This window comes from Oratosquilla oratoria, chromosome 31, assembly GCF_046742065.1.
Source record: "Oratosquilla oratoria isolate Oo_2021 chromosome 31, ASM4674206v1, whole genome shotgun sequence".
Classification (NCBI taxonomy): Eukaryota; Metazoa; Arthropoda; class Malacostraca; order Stomatopoda; family Squillidae; genus Oratosquilla; species Oratosquilla oratoria.
The window spans coordinates 34015770-34022662 of NC_134807.1; positions in this window are offsets into that span (position 1 = coordinate 34015770).

The window sequence follows — 6893 nt, forward strand, 5'->3', positions numbered from 1 at the left end:
CTATTCAAAATAGTGCATGGCAATTTGTAAACTCTTGCACGGTCATTTTCGAGACCTTGTAAGATAAATTTCAAGAGCTTTTTTCGGTATTCACCAGCTTGTGACGCAGTAGAATTCACAAGAGAATTATCCATTCTAGTATCATAGGATTTTCCGTTGCAGGAAAATACAGTTGAGAATCCCTGGCTCAACCACCCCAGCCCCCAACCCTCACCCAACTGTCTCATTTGGTCGTCTTTACGACACGCATGAAAAACATTACGTCTTACTTCTTCCCCGCCCCCAACCACCACCACCACCAAAGAGGAGAGGGGAGATCAGGCAGAAGTAGAACCGTAAAATTTGTTAAGTATAGATTCAAGGGAACAGGATAAAGGAGGGATAGCTGTTGTACAATAATATCATCATTCCTTTATGAATAGATATTTTAAACTCTAAATAGACGAATGATGTGTTCCTCTGATCCATGGGGGCGCACCAAAACAGTCCCTAAAATAACTGGTTGCAAGCTACCAAGTACTCAGTATCTCAGTTCGTATCTTGCTGAATTGCTTCTGACCATGGCAGTAGGCGGAGGAAAGGGATGACCCTTCATCCAGAAGGAGCAAAGATATAAGGGGAAACAGACGGATACTGGATGATTGTGGGATGGATGGAGGGTGGATGTATGCCTTGGCTGACCACCTCCCTTATAAGGGAGGAAAATTACCCTTTTTTTAGTATATGTTTGGTATGTGTGTATAGTATTATATGAATCCCCAAGGAATGTACCAAACCTCAAAGAATTATATATTTTCATGAGTTGAAACAAATCCGATAACCGTTACTAAAACATTAGTCTTCCACCATCAAATCTCTCCTCTGTTTCTACAACAACACGACAATAAATTTATTGTTTTTATCATAAAGTTCAATCACATAAAACACATATTAGGCTTGGAAAAAAAGAAGATAAAGCCTGTCACCTGCAAAATTGTTAAAAGTCATTTTACTTAATTGTGGCCCTAAGCGTGGGAAGCAGTGTGTTTGTGCAGCTGGTTGTTTGAACTAATCGCCAGTGTGTAGTGGTCAAGCAGTCATTCCTAAATCCGCGAAGAATTCTGTACCGTTAAGAAATAATTTTGGGCAACAAAAAAGTGGGGGCAAACCTTTGAAGGACAAAAATAGATAGATAGAAATACAAAATAGAATAAAATGAAATACGATAATATAGAATATAATAAAATAAAATAGAATAAAACAAAATAAGATTAATTAGAACAGAATAAAATTGAATAAAATAAAATAAAATAAAATGAAATATAGTAAAATAAATAAAGAATAAAATAAAATAGAACAAAGTAAAATGAAATAAAGCAAAATAAGATTAGATAAAACAGAATAAAATTGAATAAAATCAAATCAAATAGAATGAAATAAAACAAAACAAAATAAGATAAAATAAAACCAAATAGAATAAATAAAAAAAAAATAAGAAAGTAAAATAAAATAGAATAAGATAAAACAAAATAAGATCAAACAAAATAATATAGAATAAAAACAAAATAGAATAAAGCAATAAAATAAACAGGTGGTAAAGGACATGGAACTTCCTAGTGTATGCCTTATGATCTCTTGTATTCTCTTATATTATATTCTTATGTAAACAAACAAATAGATAAATGAATAAAAGATAGATAACTAAATAGATGAATATATGGATAAATCGTAGATTATGCAAAAATATCTATCATACGATGAATATCCATACAACATTTAACATCAACACTTGTATTTAATCTACCAAAGAATAAACATCTTCCTTACTTTTCAATATCATCTATATCAAACAAGAGTTAGTCGTGTGTAAGTTGTTAATGGAACATTAAGCGCAACATGGAATTACCTCGACGTATGTCCAGATATATTTTCTATTCTGGTCTGCTTTACGAAAAATCATAATGCTTAGGGGGAAATGTAACGAGCTCTACATATTCTAGTTTTAAGTAGTTCATTTTAACAAAAGAAGATGTATGCAGTATAAAAAAACAAAGGACGTGCTTTGCTTTCCTTATTTTCATTTTGATATCTTTTATCCATTAGTTTTTAACTAATTTAAAGAAGGGGATAAAAGAGGGAGGGTGTTGGAAATCCTAAAAATATACTAAAAGCAGAGCGAAAGGACAAAAGTCGATGTGGATTTCCCATCCTAAGAGGTCATTGGTTTAAGGTTTTAAAGGTTGTTTATAATACTAATGTAATAATTTATAATATGATAGTATTATACTATATATTTATATTATTGTTATATTATAATACTAACATGATAATATGATAAGGCTAACTTAGGTTCATTGGCATAGTAGATATAGTTGTAGGAGTATTGGAAAAACAAATGATCACTGACCAACATAATTTAATTTATCAAAATTTTAAAGTTAGGCTTGCCAAGATATTTGGCACCATTTTCTTTGAGTGGAGTTAAAGAAAAAGTTATATTGGATTATGGGTGACTAAATGTTAGTTCTAGAGACAAATCGTGAGAAGTCAAGTGGTTAATGAGAAATGGTTGTGACAAAGTATGTTTTGAACAGTAATTATATAAAAATAATTATGAAGAATATAATCTTTACTCGCCAGTTAATAAGAATACAATTTCATACCAATCCTGATATATATATATATATATATATATATATATATATATATACATATATATATATATATATATATATATATATATATATATATATATATATATATATATATTCAAGTTAGGGCGTCTTTGAAAGGTTTCTTTATTATGAGCGCAAATCATACTTTGGAAGCAGTCTAAAAAGATGAAAACTACAATGACAGGCAAAAATATAAATAACTAGGAAGTCTACCACAAATATGTTTTTTCTTTAATCGAATGTTCTAGAAATCACTGTCTCATCCTCAGTCTTCTCAAGGCCCAAAATATAAAATTGTTCTTGCTATCATTTTCTTGGTAATAATATACTTTTTTTTTCCACACGCAAACTCAACAGTGTACCGGCATTTGGAATAGTTCCCCATTATCCACGTCTTCTCTCCAAATGGGGCTGAATGTCGACAATACAGGAAAACCTTGAAGGCCTCAACTATACGAAGGGAGATAACCTGTATGACCCCCATATACTAAGACAAAGCTCTGCTACCCAAATGGGTAGGATAGCCATGAGGTCACGATGCTATCAGCTGGGGAGCATGTAGGCTTGCAATGGGAAATACGACTTCACAGACACAGAAAAGGTTTGAGAGATGTTCTGAATTATGAACTGGTGGAATACGTTAGTGATTTTATTTTTCATTTTCATCATAGCCATTATGTTGGTACCTACGGATCCAGACGAAAAATTTAAGCATTAAACACAGGAGCAGATCACTTATTGGGTGATCTAATGCGTGTGATTTAATGGAGCATCGAACACATACAATTAGATCGCTTATATGTTGTGTGTGGTGTGCTGGAGCATATTTAAAAATGACAACAGTAGACAGGCTTGGCAGAATAAACACTATTTGAAGACGAGGTCTTTGTTGACTGTACAACATTTCGTTGGCTGGAGGTGTTTTAAGTGCAGAATATCGTTCGGCTCTCCAATACTTTTAACAAAAATGTAGATTATTGATCGCTGGGCCTTACACCATTCATGCCTAGAGGGGCAAAACACTTATTATTTTGTTCTTTCATTATTGCGTACTTTATTATTCCTGGACAAAGGAACAGAAGTCCAGTGATGAGACCTTGTACCATTTTCTCATGAGGAAAGTTGTGAGTGTTGATGTATAATATTACCTACTCCCAACATATTTTTCTGACAAATATCGACTGCTGTGGTTTTCAATATTGTTTCTTGGAAATGCAGAATACTTATTGCTTGGATTTTTACTTTTACTTTTTCTTTTATTACTTACAGAAGGTGTAGAATACCTGTTGTTGGACCTTACACCATCATTTTCCAACATAGGTATAGGATACTTGATACTAAGATGTCCCCGTGTTGTTTTCGGACGTTGGTGCGGAATTCTGGTCGCTGGGGTTTGCGACAGCGTTTCTTTAACGTACAGAATGCATGTCGCATGAGTGTCCATACTTACTTCAGTACTTCCTAACGAAAATACAGAGAGCTAGTTACTGGGAATTTTACCATTCTTTATAGTTATTCACAAACAAATGTGCGCTGGTAGGGTAATCGGAAATGGTCTCGCATTCGCTAAGTTGTGGGTTTGAATCCCGCACTTCTTTCCGATTCCCGGCAGTGACTGTTACCTTTCTAACAGTCGAAGCTCATAGGGCAAAGGTGACGTCTTCGGCCGCATCTACGCGCTTCCTGGCGCGGAATTCTGGTTGCTAGGCCTTCCGCCGTTCTTTTCTAAAACTGAAGAATACCAATTCATTGGTCTTCATTATTATTTACTTCGTTATTCTCAGAAGAAGATGCAGAATAGTGAGTAGTAAAACTCCCAACCATTATTTTCTGAATATGGAGGGTACTGGGCGCTGACGATTCTTTTATTATATGCGGAAAAAAATATAGAATGTACAAAGTTTATAATTATATTATTTTTGACAAAAGATGGGTTAGGGCACTTGTTTCTGACACCTCAAATACTACCTGACTGTGCTATATTCCATGCTGCTCATTTACTTTTCTTTCGCATAAGGAGGAGGAGGAGGAGGAGGAGGAGAAGGGGGAGGAGGAAGAGGATGAGAAGGAGGAGAAGGAGGAGGAGGAGGAGGAGGAGAAGGGGGAGGAGGAAGAGGATGAGAAGGAGGAGAAGGAGGAGGAGGAGAAGGAGGAGAAGGAGGAGGAGAGGGGGAAGAATAGTGGTTTCTGCCACCACTCCAAGTAGCCTACTTTCAAATAAAAAGGCCCACTGCTGTTGTTGATTGCGCTGTTTCCAGAAAAAAGTAACAGGAACGTGACTCCTAGAAGACTATCCTAAAGGCAAATAATATGTTTTTCCCAGCCGTGTTTGCATCACCAGATACTTCTCTGATTTCGCCATTGTGTCTCCCACCGTGTTCCTCCATTGTTTCCTCTATTGTATCCATCGTCTCTTTTCACTGTTTCCTCCCACTCCGTGTTCTATGTGGCCTCCATTGTCATCTCTATAACGTGGTAATTCGTCTTATGGAAACACCACCAAAGTGGAGATTATCAAAAGAGCTCTCATTAAGACGGTCTATTTCCCTCCTCCTCTCTGGCTATTTGCCCTATAATTTTTTCTCTTGCTTCTTTATCATCCCTAAAATATCTTTCATTCCAGTTTGCTCTCTTATCTAGCTTGATCTCTTTACACCTTTCAGTGTTCTTTCTAAAAATTATCTCATATCCGTAGATCATATCTGGGACTGTACGCCGGTTGTAAATTTACATTTTAGGTGCACAGATAAGGGGCCCTTTCAATGTTTCCATATTTACCATACGTTTTGCAACGAGTTGTGGTACATCCCCAAGTAAATCTCCTTATGATATTAAAAAAAGAAAAAATAAATGAATAAAAAAAGAAATATAGTGGGGTTATCGGGACTATAAAGGACAGGTTTAGGGAGGGTAACAGAATTATGGATAGTAGAAGTTAAAAATAGTTCGTAATTCTGCTATGAGAGGAAATTGCTTTCAGACCATTAAAAGATATTGTGTGATTCTGGTTTGTAGGAATTTAATTAAGTTTCTAAAGTGATGACTATCAAATTTATGCAGTCAATACCACATACATATACTTCAGGCATTAGCGCATATGTACTAATATATGAAATTCTGTAGAAATGATTATAAACGGAAGAGTCCGTCCTCATTCATTAGATTCTATATAATCTATAATGGCAAAAAAGGTGAGTAGTACACACCAGGAGACGCTTAGCTGTGGCCAAAGCCGTCATCATTGCTCTATGCTCTTGGACTGTTGAAGTAGGTAGCAGTTACTGCCGGGAATCGGAGAGAAGTGCGGGATTCAAACCCACAACTAAGTGAATGTGAGACCAGCATGCTTACGATTACGCCATCATCGCACGCATGATAAAAAAAAATATAAAAATAGTTTTATCATTTCAAACTGAAACTAGCCTAGGGCCAGAACTCGGGCTATGTGTGAAGAATGAACTGTAATTCTTAGAAGGGGAAGTTAAGTTAATGGATTCTCTGCAGGTTAGTATCAACTTGTGGTTGAAGTGGATAAATGTCTAATTACGAAAGAGACTTAGGGTTCTGTGTGTCATGGATGAGGGGAAATATATCTCACAAGTACATACATACATATACCAAAAGCTTTTTCCCCCTTACAAGGGAGGGAGCCAAAAAACAAAGGCATAAAACCACTCCCACCCATTCCATCCCCAAATACTTTACTCATTCATCCCCCTCTCTCCCTCTTATCTTGGCTCCTCCTGTATGACGGGTCATTTTTGCACCTCACAAATGGCGCATCGAAATCAATCTCTTGCCCATCATCCTCACAAATTCCGCCTTGCAACACTTTCTATAAAAAATACATGAAATAACAGCAATAATTTTACGGTAGCTGAGCTCAGAGGCTCTTCAAGAGGCTCTTTAAGGCCACCGCAAACCATCCGGATTTCGGTACTTCATTCATGCGCGTTTTTTATTTTTTATTTATCTTTTTAAGCTCATATTTCGAGCGAAAGCTTGTGAGGCAGATGCACTATTGACATACACAGGTAAGCTATGTATATTAACATTTATATCTCCAGTAACTCCAATAGTATTTCTACAACTGGCATATATATCATGTAAGAGCTTTAAATAATGATACTCGTTTCACCTTGAAGCAAGACTTCGTGGAGTTGTATTGCCTGTCAGATATCTCCAACACATTGAGTGACTTTACAAATCTTCGTGAGGAACTGAAGTTATATATTCTTT